Source organism: Ascaphus truei, chromosome 2, assembly GCF_040206685.1.
Source record: "Ascaphus truei isolate aAscTru1 chromosome 2, aAscTru1.hap1, whole genome shotgun sequence".
NCBI lineage: Eukaryota > Metazoa > Chordata > Amphibia > Anura > Ascaphidae > Ascaphus > Ascaphus truei.
In genome coordinates, this window is record NC_134484.1 from 411,764,376 (window position 1) to 411,787,577 (window position 23,202).

General features: G+C 42.8%; 1 protein-coding gene across 1 annotated transcript in view; it reads left to right on the forward strand.

The window, feature by feature from the left end:
- The first annotated feature begins 3,352 nt into the window (after positions 1-3,352).
- PTER (phosphotriesterase related) overlaps positions 3,353-23,202 on the forward strand; it is a 142,785-nt gene continuing 122,935 nt past the window's right edge. The window contains exon 1 of the mRNA XM_075587485.1: positions 3,353-3,464. The gene's annotated coding sequence lies outside the window, so the exon portion shown is untranslated. The remainder of the gene's footprint in view (positions 3,465-23,202) is intronic.

Sequence of the window (23,202 nt, forward strand, 5' to 3'; positions counted from 1 at the left end):
AAAGGCAGGTACTGGCGAGTTTTAAAAAAAAGCGCCATTTTTTTTTTTTTTCTTTCAAACTCGCTGCACGACCGGCGAGAAGGTAAATTTCTCCAGTTGAAAAAATTTCCCTATTCAGAAAGGCGCGATCGCCATCTAGTGGCTGATCGCGCCAATAACATGGAGAGAAATTCTCAATTTACCTCCGCCAAAAAAAGTTGGCAGGAGGCTGGCCAGAGGGAGAAGAAAAAAAAAACGCGATTTTTTTCCCAACAGTTTCAACAGCGCTCATAGCGCTGGTTGAAACTCTCCATATGCAGAAAGGAAGTTTTATGCCCTTTCTGCATATGGAGAAAAAAACTCTCCAATAAAGCTAAAAAAAATTGAACTCTCCAATTTAATCTAGCGCTGCTCTCTGCATGAGGCCCTTAGTATACATACATCCCCATAGGGGTATCAAGTAATACAATGAGGGCTAATGCCCATTACTTGCCCTGGGTGTATCCTGGATTCTGTAGCACCAAAGCCGGATGAAGATTCCTCTGCGTGCACTCCTGATGTCTTGAAGCAATGAGAATAAAGGAAAGCAAAGGATGCACTGCACCTGGAAGGTTGTTAGGAAAAAATATAGGGCAAACTCCAAAATAAAATCAATTAGGGTTATTTTCCCTAAGGTAACACCTATCCACTAAGGCAGTGTTTCCTAACTCCAGTTCTCAAGTACCACCAACAGGTCATGTTTTGAGGATATCCCTGCTTAAGCACAGGTACTGTAGTTAAATCAGTTTCTCAGTCATTTTGATTGAACCAACTGTGGGGAAGCAGGGATATCCTTAAAACCTGACCTGTTGGGGGTACTTGAGGACTGCCATTGGGAGCCACTGCATTAAGGTAATTTAATGCAAACTCGATGGCCTTTGTAGCCTGTATCTCAGCAAAGACTTAATATCCCATTTTTGTAGCACAACATTATGCTAGCTTCCAATAACATGATGTTAAGGATGTCTTACACCCCCCGCCCCCAGACCCTGAAAAATGGAGTAGGCCGACCACCACAACAACAGCAAAAGCCCCTTTTCAGGATCTGTATGTGGGTCATGTCAAGTTACGTCTGTTATAGTTAACGCAATGCTGTTTCCGGGAGAAAACGTGACAACAATACATTATTAACCTTTTAAGATATGCTTAACGTTATGTTAAGGTTAATGTCAGGATAAGTGACTTCACAGAGCTTTGTGGCTCTTAGCCTTATTGAGGCTAAACTGAAATGAGTAATAATGCCCTTTATTAATTAAATGCTTTAATACAGCGGTGCGCAAACTGTGAGGCGCGCCCCCTTGGGGGGGCGCAAGATTATGTAGGGGGAGCGCGGGCTGCTTGCAGGAAAACCTGGGGGCGGGCAGAGCTGTGCACGGGCGGCCAGAAGCTCCGTGCTGCTGCTTCTATGTGTCTGTGTCTTGCAGAGGGGGTGGGGCTTCTCTCTGCACACAGACAGCCCCTCCTTCTCTTCCTGTCTGCTTCCCGCACCAGTTTTCAGCAGCATGGGGGGTTGGGGGATCGGAGCATGTCGCCCCCCCAGGAGAAAGTGTGTGTGTGTGTGTATGTGTATTGAGTTTGTGTGTGTGGGGGGGGGGTTGAGTTTGTGTGTGGGGGGGGGGATTGAATTTGTGTGTGTGGGGGGGGGGGGGGTTTAGTTTGTGTGTGGGGGGGAGGATTGTGTGTGTGTGTGGGGATTGAGTTTGTGTGTGTGTGTGTGTGGGGGGGGATTGTGTGTGTGGGGGGGGATTGAGTGTGTGTGTGTGGGGGGGGGATTGTGTGTGTGGGGGGGATTGAGTGTGTGTGGGGGGGGGGGGGATTGTGTGTGTGTGTGTGGGGGGGGGATTGTGTGTGTGGGGGGGATTGAGTGTGTGTGTGTGGGGGGGGGGATTGTGTGTGTGGGGGGGGATTGTGTGTGTGGGGGGGGGGCGGGTTGAGTGTGTGTGGGGGGATTGTGTGTGTGTGGGGGGGGGGTTGTGTGTGTGGGGGGGTATTGAGTGTGTGTGTGTGGTGATTTGAGTGTGTGTGGGGATTGAGTTTGTGTGTGTGTGGGGGGGGGATTGAGTGTGTGTGTGGGGGGGGGATTGTGTTTGTGTGTGTGGTGATTGATTGAGTGTATGTTGTGAGTGTGTGTATGTGGTGATTGATTGAGAGTGTGTGTTGTAATGCAGTGGTGCGCAAACTGGGGGGGCAATGAGGCGCAAGATTATTTAGGGGGGCGCAGGCGGCGTGCGACAAAAACTGGGTGTGCAGGCCGGCAAACGCTGTGCGCGAGGGGCGGCCAAGAAGCTGTGCACGGGCGGGAAGCCGAAGATGTGTGCGGGTGGCTAAACAGGATAGTGCAGGTGGCGGCAACGTGATGGTGTGTGAGTGCACGCGCAGGGGCTTCAGAGGTACGGGGAGGAGCACGCCCGAGCACAGTGAAGTCAAACGCCCCTCCTTCGGTGTCTGCCCTGCAATAGCGCTGTGTTCCTGCACTCCTCCGCTGGCAACCTGCTTCGCTGTGATCCTCTGCAAGTGAAAGGGTAGGCTGCACCTATATCAATCATACTATGCATGTACAGAAATAATGTAAAAAAAACTCTGAAAACACAACATTGAAAACGGGAAAAAATAAATAATACTGTAGGTAGGAGTTTGGATGACAATGGGGATAGCAAGAGAAAAAGAATGGAGGGGAAGGAAGAAAAAAAAGGGGGGGGGAGAGGGAAAGGAGGTAGCAAAGAGGTGGATGAATGCCCCCCCAAAGGATTGCCTTTGTGCACATACGCTCTCCCAAGCTTGGCGCTTGGGGAGACAAACAAAATTGACTTTGATGTGCGCTCAGCAGCAGTCAATACACACACACAAACACACAGAGACACACACAGACACACACAGACACAAATAGCCCCGATCCACGCTTGCAAAATTATGCAGGACACCCTGTGCTCATGCTTGGAGAGTTGGTGATGTCACCGCTCTCAGCGGCAGCGTGGACGCAGCCTAATTTTGCAAGCGCGAGCTGTTGAAATATGTAAGTATTTAAACATATTTGGATTTATATTGTATACCGTTTAATAAAGGTTTTTTTTTTTTCATGTGATTTTGATTAAATCAGGCAGGGGGGGCCCGAGAAATTTTATGGATGAAAAGGGGGGCTCGGCATAAAAAGTTTGCTCACCCCTGCTTTAATATATAGTGATACAACCTTTTCTTTACTTGCTGCAAGACAGTGACCGGATTGTAGGACCTTCAGCACAGAATTAGTTAATATCAACTACAGCATGTGACCTTTCACATTTTTACAGTATTACTTTGTTTAATATTAACTGTACTCCAACATAAAGCAGCCATCATTTGGAACTGCTGTGCCCATTTTTGGTAAACAAGGAAGAGACCGCTGTGTGTAGAAGCTATTTCACCTCTGATAATCAACAAAAGGAAAAAACAAGAAAATTCAGTCAAAGGTGAGCTGGGCAAATACTTTAATTATTTCAAAGTACCTAATATTGTTAGTGCCCTTTTAATAAATTGCCTTTTATTTTTTGACAAATTTTATTTTTCGATAGTAAGCACATTGAAGGAGGGTTCTACTGGTTTATTATTTTGTTGATGATGATCTGTGTTATGTACTTTAGAAATGTACTTCCATTGTACTGCACCACCAAACACACTGATGCATTTTAAACTAACAGTAACAATAATAGTAACATGTACTACGTTCCAATAAGGTGTGCAATTCACAGAAACAATCTTATATATATATATATATATATATATATATATATATATATATATATATATTTAAAAAAATGATTGCCAGGTATTTGTAATATAAATCCTACAGATGCAACCACCAATATTAGAACGCTTACCTGGGGGATTCTGGGGCAGTCTCACAGTAAATGCCTCAACATTTCTGTGAGACTCTTAATGGCCCATCGGATTAACACAGCGGGGGGTCCCTATAGTCTCATTCAAACTGAATGGGACTGCAGGGACCTCCCGCTGTGTTAATCCGATGGGCCATTAAGAATCTCACAGAAATGTTGAGACATTTACTTTGAGACTGCCCCGGAATTTAAAAGGCAAGAGTTCTAATACTCGTATACGTTATTTGTTTTCAAGACTTTTGCTGATGAGAAAGAATTATGTAAAAAAACGTACTCTTATTTGTGTATGCATATTATTATTATTAGTTTGAATAATTTATAGCAAAACAGATTGTTTTAAATGCACTAAGAAGAGAAATAATATTTGTGGTATCAAGTGGCAAACTTGGGTTTTTGTTTCAGAAATGACTTTACTCACATCATGTTGTATTTTAAATTACATGAACATTACATGTAAAAGCGAGGTTATTTTGTCCGTAGTAGTGGAAGCACTTTCAAATTAGATGTTATCAATAATACAAAGTATTGTTATAGCATTTTGTGCTAGAGGTACTGATGAAACACAGAAGATAATGCAGTGCAGGATGCCACGGAACTGAAGGGTTAAAATGCAAACAAAGAAAATGTTTTCAGGCAGGCCCTGATTCTCAAATATCAGGTACAAACTAAAGTAATACATGCACAAGCACACACATATAACCTTACACTAAGCCAGTGTGATTCAAATAGAACGTAAAAAAGAATATATATACAGTATATATTCGCTTGCAAAACGCAAGATATTTTTTTATTGTTTTCCTGAAATACATTCACTAATTAATTTTCAAAGACTGATGAGGCTTGAGAAAGACATAATATTTATCAAATTATAGCATTAGACCTGAAATTTAAACTGCACACATTTGATCAATAGATAACTTCTGCAGCATCTGCCTGTAATTCTATTGAGAAGAAGCTTACACATTAACCTCTTGCCCAGCTTGTGTCCTTGATGAAAGTCCATGCTATTAAGTTAATGAATTAGCTTTTCTCAACTGTTTTGCAGTGTGGGCCCTTTGAAACAGGGCACTTCTATTTCAAAATTGTAGTTCATGTTTCTATTTTTAATAAACTAAGGATGTATCTATGTATTAACACAAAGACACGTATATTTTGGTGCAATAGTCCTTTTTGTTGTTGTTGGTTGTATTACATGTAAAAATGTAGTCAGTCGTGGACTATATCTGGCACAAATTGTTAGCCACTGAGGTTTATAGAGCCTCAAATTTGACACATTTTGGGCACAAGGGAAAGTAAACAGTGGTGTAACATAGAATCAGAACTTGTTGAATCCCACTATAATAAAGCTAATGGGTAACGTCACCTAGTACAGTATTGACACTCCTCAGATTGGAAACTTGTGTACACAGAGCAAAACTGGACCATAAGTATCTTGATACAGTGACGCAAAGGATTGCCATTGTACACGGAATGTCATTTTTGTTACATTAATAGGGTAATTATATATTATCCAAAGCGAACGTTCGGACCATTTTCATCCGAAAACGGATCAAACAGCTGTCTCAGACAATTAGGAAAAGGCCATAAGAATTTAAGCTATTGCCCAAATGTTTCAAATATTCTGTAATTGGTACTTGTCAAAAACTATTTCCTAAAAGAATTTCCAGAATTGTATACATGCAATTGTGTGCTTCTGCTATAGATAACCAACACAAAGGGTGTTTTACTGAAATATAATAAAAGTTAGAAATACAAAAAAAGATACAAGTTAAAGGTATTAAAGGTATCAGTTTGCCATGTTTTTTTCTTCCAAAAAAAAAAAACCTTTCTTTTTGTCAGGCTAAAGGCAAAACAGGTGAACTTGCTCAATTGTTTCACTTAAATATCAGCAGTTAAATCAAGTATTTTTTTTTTTTTTTTTAAAGTGGGCAACTTAAAGAAAATTAAAAAATAGACAGGCTTCTTTAATGAGTGTGTTACTAAATGACCTTCCACTTGTATTGCTTTACTTAATTCAAATGGAAAGAAGATATCTTATCAACAAAATCAATAATGCTTCATGAAAGACAAGGAAATAATAGAACATGATAGGACATTTCTAGGCAATTAACAACAAAGACTTGATTCTGTCCTCATCACAAGTAGCACTGTGAGACTATACAGATAGATGAACTACTCTTCAACTTCTAGCTAGCATAAAGAAAGGGTGTTCTTCTGAATTTTAAAACATGTATTAGTGCATAAATGAATAGTACATGCAATCCTGAAATGCAATAATCAAAGTAGGATGGAAAGACAATGCTTTCCTAAGTCAAACATAAACAGGATGAGATGCAAAACAATCTCATATGCTGCAGATCTAGTAATGGGAGATACACAGGTAACCCCTGACCTCTGAGCTCATAACTTCATAAGATTGCTTAGCTCTAGACCTAAGCCATAGTAAATAGATTACAACGACTTGTTCTAGGAGAAGGCATAATAATAGATTCTAAGTGTAGCCGCACCCTTTATGATTACTATATCGCTTTATGGGTTAATTGTGTGGGCTCACTCAGGTTTCTTCCTTCCCCATCATGTAATGAAGAATGACTATGCAGAAGGGGATTGCCACTCCCTTGTATGTCTTGTGCCCAGTGATGTCACTGTAAGGAAATAGAAGGGTATATATAGCTATACTCAATGTCCTAGAAAGGTTCTTCAGAGTTCAGACAAGGGCCTCGCTGTGAGTCCTGTAAATAGGTTTGTGCGTATAGCTATGCGTGTTAAGAAGTGTCATGTCACTATTTGTTGTCTTCAGTTAAGGAACATGCCTTTCCATAAGCACCAGTAGTAATAGTCCAAGATTGTTCTCACTATTGAGAATGAGGAAGCATGCTTTTAGTAAGGAGTTCTCATGGTTAACAACTACAGAGTGTGGGCCTCATGCAGAGAGCATCGTTATTTCAAAACTCGCCATTTTTTGTTCAATTTCGCGCAGAAAACGGCAGAAAATGGCGAGTAACGAAAAACGCGCCAATTTTTTTTCCTATGTCTAAAACTCGCCTCGCGGCTGGCGAGAACCTCCATCTCGCCATTTTTAAAACTCTCCGAATGCAGAGATTTGCGAACGGCATGTAGCAGCCATTTTCTTGGCGCGATTTTCGCATTTTTGCCGCGCCAGGAAAAGATGGCAAGATGGCGCTCGCCACCTATAGTAAAGGGGAAAAAAGGCGCGAATTTGTTTTTACACGTTTCTGAAGCGCGCATCTTTCCCATTTAAACTCGCCACACGCATCCATGTTAAACATAGCAGAATTCGCACTTTTCTGCATATGGAGAATAAAACTCTCCAAAAAAGCTACTTTTTATGAAATTCGCCAATTTTAAAATTCTATGCTCTCTGCATGAGGCCCTGTGTTTGGATTTGCCCAACTGAAAAGTTCCTAATGCAATACTGATATAAATAGGTATGGAGAAGCAAGTGGTAGACAGTATAAGGGATCTGTTTGATACCTAAGATGGCTGCTGTCATGTAGTGACATTGTCCTCACAGAAGCAATCGTTACCATCTTGCTTCCTGGCAAATCCTGCCCTCAGTTCCCAACAGGAAGTGACTTCAATCCCACTGAAGCAAGGATGGTCATCTTCCTTTCTGGCAAATCCTGCCCTTACCCCCTGATAGGAAGTAAGCCTCTCTCTGGCTCATTACCAGCAGATGCCACTAGCCTTTAAATAAGTTGCAACTTGTCTTTGCTTGTGCAAAGTAGTCAAGTACTCTATGCCTTGATCCTGTTTGTCTTGACCCCTGCCTGGACTGGATTACCCCCTGCATTGTTCCTGCTTTGTTCTAGTCCGGTTCCTTCTGCGTTGTTCCTGTTGTTCCAGTCCGGATCCTTTCATCCTTGTTTGTTCCTGAGTCTTCCCCTTGCCTGTGCCTGCACCTTCCCCGGCACTGGACCTGTCTTCCACTACATCCTAGGCTTCAGATCCCAGGCCAAGGTCAGTGTACCTACTCCCTACCTCTGCCCTGCGGATCCGTATCCTGTTCTGCAGTCAACAGCGTTACACGTTGCATGAGCCATGCAATGGACCCGCAGAGGTAGGGAACATAGACATCCCCTCCCACCTTGGATAGTCCGGAAGACTCTCCTGAAGGGAGCAGTGCTATGGGGCCATTGGCGTGGCCAGTATCCACTTTCTAGTGCCTTGCACCCTGGGTGTTCCTTTTCTGGATCCCTGCCTTTCCCCTTTTCTCCTGGTTATTGTATGCTTTGTCCTGCCTGGAATTCCACATGGACCCCTGCTTGTCCTCTTCTTGCTACCCGGATATTGGGAAATTTCTCCCTCCATTAGGGAGTTTTAGAAAACCGTTGCGGGTAGTGTAGGACCTGCTGCCGAGGGTTCACTGTGACGTGGTAGCAGGCTTATAATCCTTTGGCCAAAGCATTTAACTGAAGAACCCTTACTTTGCATATAGTGCTGCTTGTCACTTCCATCCTCACTGAGGATTCGGCTGTCTTTGCGGTTACTGGCACTCTGCCTTTTAGGAGGCTGGACGTCCTCCGGATAGCACCAGACCATGGAGTTCTATTCCTATGAATTTCCAGGTTGTTCTGTTTGTAATGCCTGTTCATAGTTCCAGTTAATAGTTCCTGTTCCGCGTACCTTGCCTTGATCGCAGTCTGGACTCTCTACTGACCTCTCCATGGAAATCTGGCTGGAACCCAGCCTCGTACACTGCCTAGGTAAGAACTCTCTCGTTGTTTCCCCCAAGCCTATAGTGGATTGTCCAGAGTTTGATCCTGAAAGGGGAGATACTATAAGGAATCTATTCGATACCTTAGATGGCTGCTGCCATGTAGTGCCATCGTCCTCACAGAAGCAATTGTTACCATCTTGCTTTCTGGCAAAGCCTGCCCTTGGTTGCCGACACTTGTGTGGCCATCACTTCCTGGCAAATCCTGCCCTTACCCCCGACAGGAAATAAGCCTCTCTGTGGCTCGTTGCCAGCAGCTGCCACTGGCCTTTAAATAGCAGGCAGTTATAGCAGTCTTGCGAGGGCTATGCCTAATTTTGAGAGGCAAACAAATATCTGACCTTGGCACCATATTGTGGACTATTCAGTATAATTTAATCCGCCGGATTTTACGTCACAAAGCTGTATTTGTTATTCTTATGATTCATATTTTATGTATGTATATCTTTATTTATATAGCAAAAAGGGGTTCTGTGTTGCACACAATTAATCAAAAAAAGGGAAGCAAAATACTAACGTTTTAATACCGGTGCACCATGGTTCAGGAAAACACCTGTCTGGCGAGATCCTATGCATAAGTATGAATGGAAAATCCAGGGCTCTGCTGATTTGGTATATGAATTTATTCTGTTAGTCACTTCATAAAGAACTCTGTGCAGTTCGAAACGTCGGGCCTTTGACAGAATAAATTCATATACCAAATCCGAAGTGCCCTGGATTTTCCATTCATATTTATTTATATAGCGCCATTAATGTACATAGCGCTTCACAGTAGTAATACAGATGCAGACACCAGTATCCGATGACTTGCCTGGGAAAATACTGTGGCTATCTCACAGTAAATGCTGCAATATTTCTATGAGATTCTGCAGCCAGACTAATGGCCCATCGGATAAACTCAGCAGGGGTCTCTGCAGTCCCATTCAGTTTGAATAGAACCTTCAGGAACCCCCACTGTGTTAATCTGATAGGCCATTAGTCTGGCTGCAGAAATCTCACAGAAATGTTGCAGTTTACTGGGAGATTGCCCCAGATTTTCCAAGGCAAGTCATCGGATACTGGTGGATACATCTGTACACGTGACAAACATATAAATAACAAATAATACAAATAACAGATCATGGGAATAAGTGCTTCAGACTTAAAAATTAACATTTAGGAAGAGGAGTCCCTGCTCGGAAGAGCTTACAATCGAATTGGTAGGTAGTAAGGACGTACAGAGACAGTAGGAAGGCATTCTAGTAAGTGCATCTGCAAGGGGTCAAGCTTTATGTATCAGGTGTATTGTATTAGCTGCGGAGCTACTCATATTCTTCATTAAGCAGGTGTTTTAAGGTTGGTATAAAAGGTGGATAGAGAGGGTGCTAGTCTAGTGTTGAGGGGAAGGGCATTCCAGAGGTGTGGGGCAGTCAGTGAGAAAGGTTTAAGGTGGGATAGGGCCTTAGATACAAAAGGGGTAGATATAAGGTATCCTTGAGCGGAACGAAAGAGTCGGGATGGTGCATAGCGAGAAATTAGGGCTGAGATGTAAGGAGGGGCAGAAAAGTGTAAAGCTTTAAAAGTGAGGAGGAGAATTGAGTGCTAGATGCGGGATTTGATAGGAAGCCAGGAGAGTGATTTAACAAGGGAGCCGCTGAGACAGAGTTAGGAAAGATTAGAGGGATTCTGGTAACAGCATTTAGGATAGATTGTAGGGGAGACAGGTGAGACTTAGGAAGGCTGGACAGCAGGAGGTTACAGTAATCAAGGTGGGAGAGAATCTCAGAGTTTTAGCAGTGGAGCAACAGAGGAAATGGTGTATCTTTGTAATATTGCAGAGGAAAAATCAACAGGTTTCAGATACGTTTTGAATGTAAGGAGAATGTGTGAGAGAGGAGTTGAATGTGACCCCTAGGCAGCAAGTTTGGCTACTGGATGAATTACAGAACTTCCAAGAGTTATGTGGAAGGAGGTAGTGGGGCCAGGTTTGGGATAAAATATGAGGAGCACTGTTTTTGACATGTTGAATTAAAGTCGATGGAGGGCCATCCAGGATGATATCGCAGAGAGGCATTCAGAAACTTTGGTCTTTACAGCAGGTGTAAAGTCAGGGGTTGAAAAGTAAATTTGTGTGTCATCAGCATAGAGGTGATATTTGAACCCGAGGTGTGATTAGGTCACCTAGAAAGAGTGTGTACAGAGGAAAAGAAGTGGTCCGAGGACAGAGCCCTAGGCTACCCCCACAGAGAGATCGATAGAGGAGGAGGTGTTAGTAGAAGAAACACTGAAAGTGCAATGAGAGAGGTAAGAGGATATCCAGGATAGAGCTTTGTTATGAATTCCAAGAGTATGGAGAATGTGGAGGAGGAGAGGGCGGTCCACAGTATCAAATGCTGCAGAGAGATCGAGTAATATGAGCAGAGTGTAATGACCTATGTTTTTGGCAGCAAGGAGGTCATTAGTTATTTTAGTGAGGGCTGTTTCCGTGGAGTGAGAAGTGCGGAAGCCAGATTGTAGAGAGTCCAGGAGAGAATAGGTGGTGAGAAAATGGAGCAGGCAAGAGAAAACAAGGCATTCAAGGAGTTTACAGGGAAAAGGCAGGATGGAGACAGGTCAATAGTTAGAAATGCAGGCAGGGTCAAGCTTGCTGGTTTTGAGTAATTATATGACTGTTGCATGTTTGAAGGAGGAGGGAAAGGTACCAGATTAGAGGAAGGAGTTAAAAATCTGTGTGAGCGTAGGAGCAAGAGGTTTTAGGAGATGGGAGGGAATGGGGTCAAGAGGGCAAGTGGTAGAGGGCGAAGAGGAGATGAACAATGACACATCTTCCTCCTTGACAGCCAAAAAAAGAGTCAAGGAAGACAGGAGGAGAGTTAGAAAGAGGTGGAAGGTGGAAGGGGGACACAGAGGGGATGATGTGATGTATGGATTCTGCCTATTCCTTAAAATAGTCAGCAAAGTCCTGAGGTGAGATGGAGGAAGAAGAGGAGGCAGGTGGAGTTGGTCTGAATAGGGAGTCAAAGACAGAGAAGAGTCGGCGTGGGTTAGACTTATGCATGTTGATTAGTGAAGAAAAGTAGCTTTGTTTAGCCTGAGAGAGGGTAGAATTTAAACAGGATAGCATACATATGTAGTGAAGGAAGTCTGAGAGTGTGTGAGATTTCTTCCAGGGGCGTTCATAGGAACAAGTGCAGGAACGCAGAATGTGCATGTGGGAATTTAGCCAGGGTCTAGAGTTAGAAGTGACAAAAAAGTTTGACAGTTCACAGTCAAAATGAAACTCCAAGGACTGATAGGTAAATTTTAACAAAAAAATATTGGTACATGTTGCACAAGAATAAAAAACACTCTAACGCGTTTCACACTGTAGGCGCTTTATCAAAAATAATATAATAATATAATAATACATGATAAAGCACTCACGGGTGTGAAACACGTAAGTGTTTTTGAAGTGAAACTTCTTTCATGGCACCTGATGGGACAAAACTGAATAGATGAGGGGCGAAATGTGAAACGGAAGTGACGTCACGTAATGGACGCCGCTCCGCTCACACGTCCCCTGTCACATGCGGCGGCGGCGATAGCCGCCGGCGCCGTCCTAATCGCCGCCGCACCCCCCCACACACACACCCACCCCCCCGCCACCCCCACCCCCACACACCCAACTGCTGACCCGACGCTCCTAATGGTCCCACGGCCGCTGTAACACTGTTCCCCGCCTGCTGCCATGCCGCGCATGCGCAGTTGTGATGGCACCGCTGATGGACGCCACACATGCGCAGAAGCGGCTGGCAGAGGAGTGGTTCCCCCCACACGCTCCTAGTCCTTCAGCCCTCCACTGGCACACAGCACAAACCCGGGCACAACCCGCGCGGCACAGGGGCTCAGTCACTCATGCCCGTGCCGGGCGCATGTACCCCGCGGTGGGGGGGTGCAGAATTTGCGTGTGAGGGGAGGGGGGGGAGGGCAGAATTTGCATGCGAGGGGAGGGGGGGCAGAATTTGCGTGCGAGGGGAGGGGGGGCAGAATTTGCGTGCGAGGGGAGGTGGGGCAGAATTTGCGTGCGAGGGAAGGGGGGGCAGAATTTGCGTGCGAGGGGGGAGGGGGGCACAACACAACACAACTAGACATTCACACAACACAGAGAGACATTCAAACAACAAAGAGAGAGAGAGACATAAACTGACTGACACACACACACACTGACTGACTCACACACTGACTGACTCACACTCACACGCTGACTGACTCACACTCACACACTGACTGACTCACACTCACACACTGACTGACTCACACTCTCACACTGACTGACTCACACTCTCACACTGACTGACTCACACTCTCACACTGACTGACTCATACTCACACACTGACTGACACACACACGCACACACACTGACTGACACACACATGCACACATATGCACACACACTGACTGACACACACACACGCACACACTGACTGACACACACGCACGCACACACACTGACTGACACAGACGCACACACACTGACTGACACACACGCACACACACTGACTGACACACACGCGCACACACTGACTGACACACACGCACACACACTGACTGACACACACGCACACACACTGACTGACACACATACACACACTGACCGACACAGAGAGATTCACACAACACAGAGAGAGAGATACACACACTGACTGACACACATACACACACTGACCGACACAGAGATATTCACACAACACAGAGAGAGAGAGAGACATACACTGACTGACACACACACACACACACACACACACTGACACACACGCACACACTGACTGACACACATGCACACACTGACTGACACACATGCACACACTGACTGACACACATGCACACACTGACTGACACACACACACACACAAACAAACACACACACATACTCTCTGACACACATACATACTCTCTGACTGACACACATACATACTCACTCACTGACACATACACTGACTGACACATATGTGCAGAGCACGCGCGTTATAAGTCAATTTCTGTGACAAAAGTCAAAGAAGTTTCACTTACTATGCGCGTGCACAGCACACACAGCTTTTTTTTATTCTTGTGCAACATGTGCCAATACATTTTTGTTAGAACTTACCTAGCAGACCTCGGAGTTTCATTTTGACTGTGAACCGCCAAACATTTTCTTAAATTCTGTCTTGGATATCTCCAGGAGCACGTTGAATGCTTCACTAGTGAAGCAGATTCCTGTGAGTACTTTAATTCTCATTCATCATATGTATTCAAGTGGAGACAATGCCATTCTGTGTTATGTGACTAGGGTGCTTTCTATGCATTTCGCTAGTCACTCACAGATTACCATCATGTATATTATATGATTACCAACATATGGACTGTCAGGCTTGTCTGAACACAGAGACTCACCTATGTAGGATTGATATACTTCTTCTACGTCATCATTGTGCAACAAAATTTATTATTACTGCAACACAGTTTCATTATGCTCTAAAAAGATACAATACAGGTTTTTAGGAAGCACTGTCCTGTTTGTATTTACAAACTACTTATTGTTTCTGGGGGTTAAAGGGCGAGAATGGCAGAGAAAAAGCGGGGCATTTAGATCAAGAGAAGAGGACAGGGCAGAGTTGTATTTCCTGACCAGGTTGTCAGGGTCTGGAGCTGGGCTGAGAGAGGAGAGGAAGGTGCGTAAAGTATCCAAAATATCTTTATTTTCAGTAATTCTGTAAAGACATGGGAATGCCCACCTGGCCACACCCTCTTGATCTGTCCAGAGCCCTTTGAAATCCCTTTGACTTTACATGAACATGTCTTGGTCATTTCGTGATACATCTGGCTGTCAAATTCACTGTAAACATTGTTAATTTATTGATCAATAAAGTTGTCCCATAAATATTGGCAAGATTTGATCCTGATAGCCTCTATGAGACAGCAGAAAATGGGCATTTTAAAAATATCATTAATTCTAGATGAAGTTAACACTTTGTGTGCTGCATTTGTACAGTAGCTTAATTACACAGAAAAAGGGCATTATCGTTACACTGACATTTCATTAAGAATCAAAAGAGTTTGCATTATAAAATATCTGGAAACGCTGTGCAACATAATCCTGGATTTAGAGAATACGTTTAATTACATTTTTACGCAAACTCATTTACAGAGTACAAAAAGGCATCCCAAAAGGTAAGCATTAGTATGCTTGGCAATGTAGTATAGAAATATAATTTAAGTGGTGAAGACTGGAATTCCCATTGATTATCTTGCCACAGATCAACATCATAACAATGAAAAAGGTAGCTTTATCTAGTGTAATACCCCTCAGTATACATTTAAGATGAAGATATTGCAGACAAAGAAAAAATGTGGTTACTCATAATCATTCTGATTGCCATCTTCCTTTTAGCATCTGACAAAATAAATGAAACTAATAACACCTTTGTGTTTTAGCACATTTCAAATACATGCCATAAAACTTCCTTTGCAGCCTGCGTGCACTTTCCAGAAGTTTATTGCCTTCTCACCTTGAGAGAAATGGGTATCATCTCTCTCAAGGTAAAAAACCTCCTGATGTCTAAGGGAGCCGTATTGAAATCACAGCAACATTAAAAAAACGAGATAGTTCATATGACTGACTCTTGATTTGTATATCTGGCAACTCTTGTTCACAAAGTTTTATAAGACTAAACCACTAATTTTCCAAATATGCATGTACAAAAACTCTGGGGAGGATAAATGTATAGCAGTACAAGATCATACTAAACTATCATCTGCCAGAATCTCTGCTTGATTCAAGAAGTGGAATGACTACAATAAGGAGGAATGTAATCTAGCATATTGCAATATTACCCCTGGCTTTATTTAAAAAAAATTGGGAAGGAAGGTAGAGCGGTACATAATAAAGGGGAGGAAACTGAGTTACTTATTATACATTTCCACAGCCAGAGTTTATTTATTTTGTTTCCAGAATCATGATTCATAAGGCATTTTAGAACTCATTCCCTCTGTAATAAAGAAATATTGAAACAATAAAGTTTTCTGTAAAATCACTTTCTACTTTACACAATCTATTCTGATTCTGGTCTTTGAATCCTTCTGTTCTCATCCTGTGAATAAAATCTCATCCCTACTTGTGTCACTGTATTGTTTTTACGCTCAGCATGCACTCTGCATAAAGTCGCAGATATGCTTTAATACATTTCATTTACTAAATTACTTTAATTGGGAGTACTAATGAGTACTAATCAGGTACAACTTAGGCAGCAGTTAGTATTATTTTTAGAAATGCAAATGAAGGTTACTCGGGAATTACTAGGTCAGCAGATTCATTCTCCCAAATTGGTAAGTATAAATTGTCAATGAGTTTTGTAGATATTTGTTCATGGTCTTGTAAGAAAAAAAATCAGTTTAAATATACTACCAAAGAGCTCTTCTCAAAGAGAGAGAAAAGGCATCTTGTGTTTGATAGCTTCTAGATGAAGAACCCCTCCCCCAGTGGGTTGTGGTGTAGTCCTGGCAGCAAGGGGTTTATTTAGACAAGGTGCAGGGAGTAGGAGGGTTTGAGCATGGGGCAGCTCCTATGGAGCCCTTTAAAAGATGGGCTATGGTTGGGGCCTCCTTCTTTCACACTATCAAGCAATAGCAGCAGCCCGATCCATTGATGGGAGCCTACCTGATGCATTTTGGGCAGAGGTGCAGTAAGATGGGCCTTGCGTGGCAACTGCAGGCTTTATCTGAGGTAGCCGATGCAGCTGAATGAGATTAGGAGCCCCACCCACGTGGTACAGTCGCCGCAATCCTCACAAAGGAGACCTCAAGATAAGTTGATGCCAGGTAGGTGAGCACCCTGATGCCTGAGGGCATACCTGCGTTTGTACCAAAGGTGAGAAGAAACCCAAGGCTGAATGGATATAGCACTCTGGTAAAAAGAAGAAGAAGAATGTAAAACAAACTACAACAAATGTTAACAGGTTAATACTTGAGGAAATATTGTAACAATGCTCATCTCTAAACAGGAAGTGATCCGCAAGGCCAAGGAAGGATATAAATCACCGACCTGAACCGAGAGATAGTCCTGAATTGAGAATGGAATACTCAGGGTCATAGGCTGGGGTCGAGGCAGGTAGCAGAAGTGTAAGGTTGGGGTCACAAGCTGGAAACAAGGAAGGATGAAGATCAATAGGAACACAGGAGCCAGACAGGAACAAACAGAAACTATGCTCTGGCAACATCCTGGAGGAAGTCCTGCCTATTTATAGGCATGATACCAGTAACCAAGATAGCCCATACAGCCTCAGTGTGGGTGGAAATGAGTAACGGACTTCCAGGGAACAAGATAAACTTAGTAGCTTCAGTGTAGGCGCTGACGGTGCCAAAGTCTCAGAAATATTCCCTTAGGACCCCCTTTTTTATCACAATTTTTTTATTGAGCTTTTCTCATTTGGAGTACAGAATAAAAAGAGAGGGGAGAATCAAATTACCGTAACATAATAAACTTTAATAATACAACAAACAAAAATATACAAATATTGGGAGGGGATTAGATATACATTCCCCTTTGCGGCCGGGGAAGCCCATCATGGGGCAAGAGGGATGAGGCGCAACAACTCTGCAAAAAAACACATTTTGATATATCAGGTGGGGAGGGTGAGGGAAGGTCATCTCGCCATCATCTTTCGACACAGTCAGGGACAAAAGAAATTGTGACTAAAGCGCTAAAGTGTAGAAAAAACAAGTTATAAACAATATCCTTTAAATAAAGGTAGGCTGCCTAGTACCTACTGTCTAGTACAAACAGAAACCACATAAAAATAAAGAAAACCTGGCGCGAAATGTTCGTATGGAAAGTCCTGTGATCTTCAAAGAATCTGCATATTCTAATGGCATTAGTCACCCTAAGGACCGCATTGATCACTGTGTGTGCAGCCTGTCCAGGACTTTCAGTGTTTCACTGCGAGTTACCGGTGTTTGGTAACCAGCCACTGTCCCTTTAACTGCACGTGCACACTCGCGCGCGGGCGCGCGTCCAGTGCCGGGAGGAAGGAGGAGTAAGGAAGGGGATCCCGCAGTGCCTATGCAGGTCTGTCAACCCCTGAGAGACCATCTCCATTGCCCGACTAGTGTTTGGTGCATACCGGAAGGGACTTTGGGCGTGGATACCGGCGGCAGATCTTGTGTCTTGCCAGGACATTCTCCTGTGCTGTGAGGACTCTGCTTGTTCATTGCTTGCCATAACCTTGCTTTTTGTAAGTAGGGTTTTGATTTTTCCCATCTCCGGATGACGAGCTGCCCTCCATTGTATCAGTGTTGTCTATTATGACATAGTTCACAATTTTATTAAATATATGTTTTTTAGTTTGTTCAATAGGAGTTTTTTATTTATATATGGTACATAGTGTATACTGATTTACCCAACAGTTGTGCGCTATGATGTGTGTTTGTTTTTTCTCTTTTTGTTTCATGGCCTGTCAAGCATATATGCAGATTCTTTGAAGATCATAGGACTTTCCATACGAACATTTGGCGCCAGGTTTTCTTTATTTTTTCGACACAGTCAACTATATAAAGAGTCAGGAATCCTCTCTTTGATATGTAGGGTCAGGAAGTTGCCCTGCTCTAGACCCATACAGCTCCTCCCTTCTCCTTATGTCCTATCCTCAATAACTTGGGATAGAATCTATTCTATCTATATGTAATCCATGGGTCCCATATCTTGTTAAGTATCTAGGTTGTATGTCTTAAGCATGCTGTAAGTTTATCCATTGTCATAACCTCCTTTATCCTTGTTTTTATCGCTTTCGTGGAAGGAGTTTCTGTATTTTTCCAGGACAGAACTATTGCGCAGCTAAATGTGAGAATGTGGGAGCTAAGCTTGCGTTGAGGACCCTCTTAACAACTGGTAGACACCTCTGTGAACACCAATATTACAACTTAGAAATCTTTAAATACATTTTTTGAGAAGACTGAATGGCTGGTTTTCTAATAACCAAACAATTGTAATATTTTTTATGGACAAGGGCAACACCATTGTTCTTCTTGATTATAGAAACAATCCCCTCACCAACAGAAACATTTATTTTGATCCTAATTAATCTTTAATAAAAAAAAATCATGATCTAATTTGTGGATTTCTTCATCCACACATTAGTTTTTAAAAACAGAACTACCTCAAAAGCTCAAAAATCTACTCTCCAAAATATCCACAAATCAACCTAAAATTTCTGCAAGAAGTTCATTGCTATAAACCATATCCCAATACAGTTGGGCAACTACCACCCAGAATCCCTGGGCACATCCTGGGGGACTCAGCCCAGGGAGGGTGGCCAGAAGAGAGTTGGGACCCTCCCTCCATACTCGAGATGAATACCCCAAGCGGTTACAGAGGCCCCGCACTCTTCCCCACAGCAATGAAACTGATTGCCAAGGATGAGAGCGGGGCCTCTGTAAGGCAGTAGCCCTGCTCAATCGATATCGTCATGGTGACACAACGTCACATGGAAATGCATTGCTATGACAACACATCGTCACATGATGCAGCAGCGTAATGATGAGGGTTGGCAGGTAAGTGAATTGCCCAGGTGGCCCCTTACATATCTGAAAAATTCCACAACCTTTCTTTCTAAAAGAAAGGAGCCAACTATCCCTAAGCTTGTCAGTCTTGGCATCTATAGCTGTACCAGTAACTGAGGCGATCAAAATGCATTTGTTCAGAATTGATTTATATATCGGCCCCCCTCCTTGCTTTTTTTCCTACAACTAATTGAACGTATTACTTATTTTAATAAGAAGTAATTTAAGATTTTAAAGAGCTTTAGGGTTCCTTTAAGGAGAAATTCAGAGAAAATAAATAACTACACCGTCACATTAATTGAGGACGCTTGTGATAAATCGAGAAAACAAATAAGGAAACAAATAAGGAAGGATCTGATAAAGCATAAAGATCTTGAGAAGAAATTTGATGAAAAATCAATACCTCTAATCACTTAATACAGTAGCCAGGCAACTGCAGTGAAAAATATATTTTCTAAACATTGGGAGATCTTGTGTAAAGATTCAAATTCTTAAATCCATTCTGCCCACTAAACCCAACATTATTTACCCAAAAAATCAGATCGCCACCAGTCAAATTCCCTGCAAATGTTAGCGATAAGGGATGGCTAGGGAATATATCCAAAGGATTTTTCAAATGCTTTGGCTGTAGAGGCTGTACTTTCAATACCACAACATCTAAATACACTACGAATTTTGCATCGAACATCAGTGGGAAAAATATGAAATGAAGGTTCATATCATGTGTAACACAGAGCAAGTAGTATATCCTCTAATTTGCCCCTGCAATAAATATTATGTGGATCGAACAATGTGCAAGTTGAAAACTAGAATGGTTGAGCATATTCTAAATATATCCAATGGTCTGAGACACATAGGGGCCTATTTTAGTACAGTAGCTTCGATAACTTTGCTGCCATCTTGAATGGTTTAGCATGTGCCCACCAAATGGTTTGTCATTTGTGTTATCACGGTATTCGAAAGAATCTGAAACCATTTCCACAAGTCTAAAACCATAAGGTAGGAAAATGCCAATAACGTATGGGACAGCAGCGATTGTATCTTAACCTCCCCCAAAATTCTCCCCTGTGCGATCTGGCCGTAGTCTGTAAGAGAGAGCCACATCTCCCTGCACAGCTCTCAAAGGCGATTGCACTGCTTTTATTTACATTTTAATAACAGTGTACTGTATCAAGGGGTCTCCGGAGCTGTACCGCATTGATTTCAGTCTCGGGGATCCCCTGCTTCCTGAGTAACAGGGGTGCCTGTATCTCCTGTGCATTTAAATCTCCCGGGCGTGACACGGGAGTTTTAAACATTGCAGGGGGATACCGGCACCCCATACCGGGGCCTGTAACTTGGGAAGCAGGGGGTCCCCGGGGCTGAAATGAATGCGGTACAGCTCCGGAGACCCCCAGCTCCCATACACTAGCATTAAAATGTAAATAAAAACAGCTATAATACCTTAGTGGCTAGCTGCTAAGGCAATGAAGGGGTTTAACCTGAGTACCCGGTTTGTTGAGGGGTACTTGAAGGGGGTAGTTGCCCCAGGGTGGGTGGTTAGACCTTCCGGGAAGGTCACGGGAGGAGTTAACCCCTTCACTACCATAGCGGTGGTAACCTCTATGTAATGAAGGGGTTAACCACCCCCGCTACCCACCTGAGAGGCCTAACCACCCACCTTGGGGCAACTACCCCCTTCACCCAATCCCTCTGCCGCCAAGAAACATCAAAATACAACAACATTACTACTCACCTCCTCTACCCCCAACAACCCCCCCCAACACATACTGTACAATAATGGGCAAAATTACTATTACCCAGATCTGGATAATAGCTCATTTGCCCATTAAAAATAAAATATTATCTTGCAGCATAAAGTAAACAACATTTCTACTTACCCCTGCCAGGATCAAGGCCATCCTCATCACTGTCCTCCGCTTCTATGACCCCTGTGGGCAGCAATTATACAATTAGAAAAAACAAACTAATGGCAACTAACCCCTAAGTAACCGCTATAGTAATTAAGGTTAACCTCCCTCCCCTGTTACCCACCCGGGACGCCTAACCACCCTCCTCGGGGCAACTACCCACACCCTCTACCCATTGATTTGCACAGTGGTATACCATGCACATTTAATATGGGCTTGATTTGCCACTATGGCAGTCAATGGGCAAAAAAACAGCACCAAAAATACACAACAATTAAAAAAAAAACAAGCACCAAAAATACATAACAATTAGATAAAAACAAGGATTTGCCAAAAAATGCATTTCCTGTCAATGTGTTTATCTATAGCCCGAAAGGGACATAGATTAACACATTGGTAGTCAATGGGCAACCTAAAAAATTAAATACACAATTAAATAAAATACAATCAATGTTTTTCTTTTCATTGATGTCTTCACCCCCGTCCTATGCAAGCACCAACTCGACCCTCGACACAATGATCCTCACCAGCCGATGTGTTCAAATCTTGATTGAAGAGACGTCTCCTTGGTGAGTTCTTCATTCTTCTTCTTTCTTTTCTTCTGTCTTCTGTACTTGTAATCTAATGTGGTGGATGTTGTCCTGTCAGGTTCTTAAGCTCAAATGAGACAGGATAGGCCTTATATAATGCCCATGACATCACATTTGAATGTCAAATGTTACACCCCCAATCCGATTGGCTGGTAATGTGACAGGGTTTTTTTTTTTTAAGGATGTGATGTTATCTTAAAGGGAGGTACGTCACATCCATTCAAAAAATGGCTGCCATCACATGGTACACCCCCAATCCGATTGGTTGAAGTACCATGTGACTGCTTCCAGTTTTTTAAAAAGGATGTGACATCAGCATAAAGGGATAACTTGGAAAATTAACAAATGTGACAAATTGTGCGAGTTCTCTCTCCTCTTAATGCGCTGACGTCACCACTCCACGCCGCGCATGACGAGTCACTTGTGACGTGCTCTGGCGACGGATGGAGGGCGACAGATGGCGGGAAACGGAAAGTATATCAGGTACTTGGTTAGTAGGGATCAATATGCACCTTGATAAAGAGCGTGTAGCTCGAAACGCGTTGGTGGGGGCCTTTGGGCTTGTTTTTGTAGCTTATGCACTGATCCATTAAATGGTTTTATTCATGGGACCCACTCTCCTTCAGTTTTTCTCCTGTTTCTACTGTCTTAAGTAGTGCTCCAATTCTCCTTTACCTGCTCGTTTGGATCCAGCGGAGTGCCGGGAGCACACGCCTGTGGAGGTACATCTTCACAAAGACCCAACCTATGTGAGTTATTCTACTCTTTTACACCCATTTATCCACATCGATGCTTTTATGCCTGGACACTAGCAAGTGAGTGTTCTCACTATTCAAGAAGTGGAACTCTATCCAGCTATTCGAAATATAGTGGATGTTGGTGTAGTCATCATTTTGACATTCGGTCTGATTATTCATGTGGGATACTTCAAGGATATTATGCACAGTATGTATTTTATCACGTTAGGCTTACATAGCCATTGATCTTTGTTGTAGCACCATACAGCTTTTGTTTCTTTCCTGTTAAGCCATGCAGGTCAGCCTTTCCTAATAACTTTTCATGCAATAAGTTCTGCCCAAGCTGTTTAGACAAATGCTTCCTTCTTGTGCTTTTTGCAGCACCTGCATTTAAACATGAACTGTTAGCCTAGTTCTTGGTCTTTATTATCAACACAGCGTTGTTATTCCAACTCAAAGTCCTGATTGCAAACAAGATAGAACCCCATAACACATGATTAAAGAAATGTGTGGTATAGAAATAATGTTGAAATGATTCTAAAGAATAAGCATAAATATATAATAATGTTACATTTATTTCACATAGCGCTTTTCTCCTAATGGCACTCAAATCACTTCACAAGTACATTATAGTGCACAATACACAGCACTATACATAGAATTTTACAGGCTCACTTATAATTGCTACATTGAATTGATACAGTTACTGTAATTCTTTACCTTTCTATAGCTGTTCCATGGGCAGGCCGCTTTTAAAACGTTTCTTTTAAAATGAACAATATGTT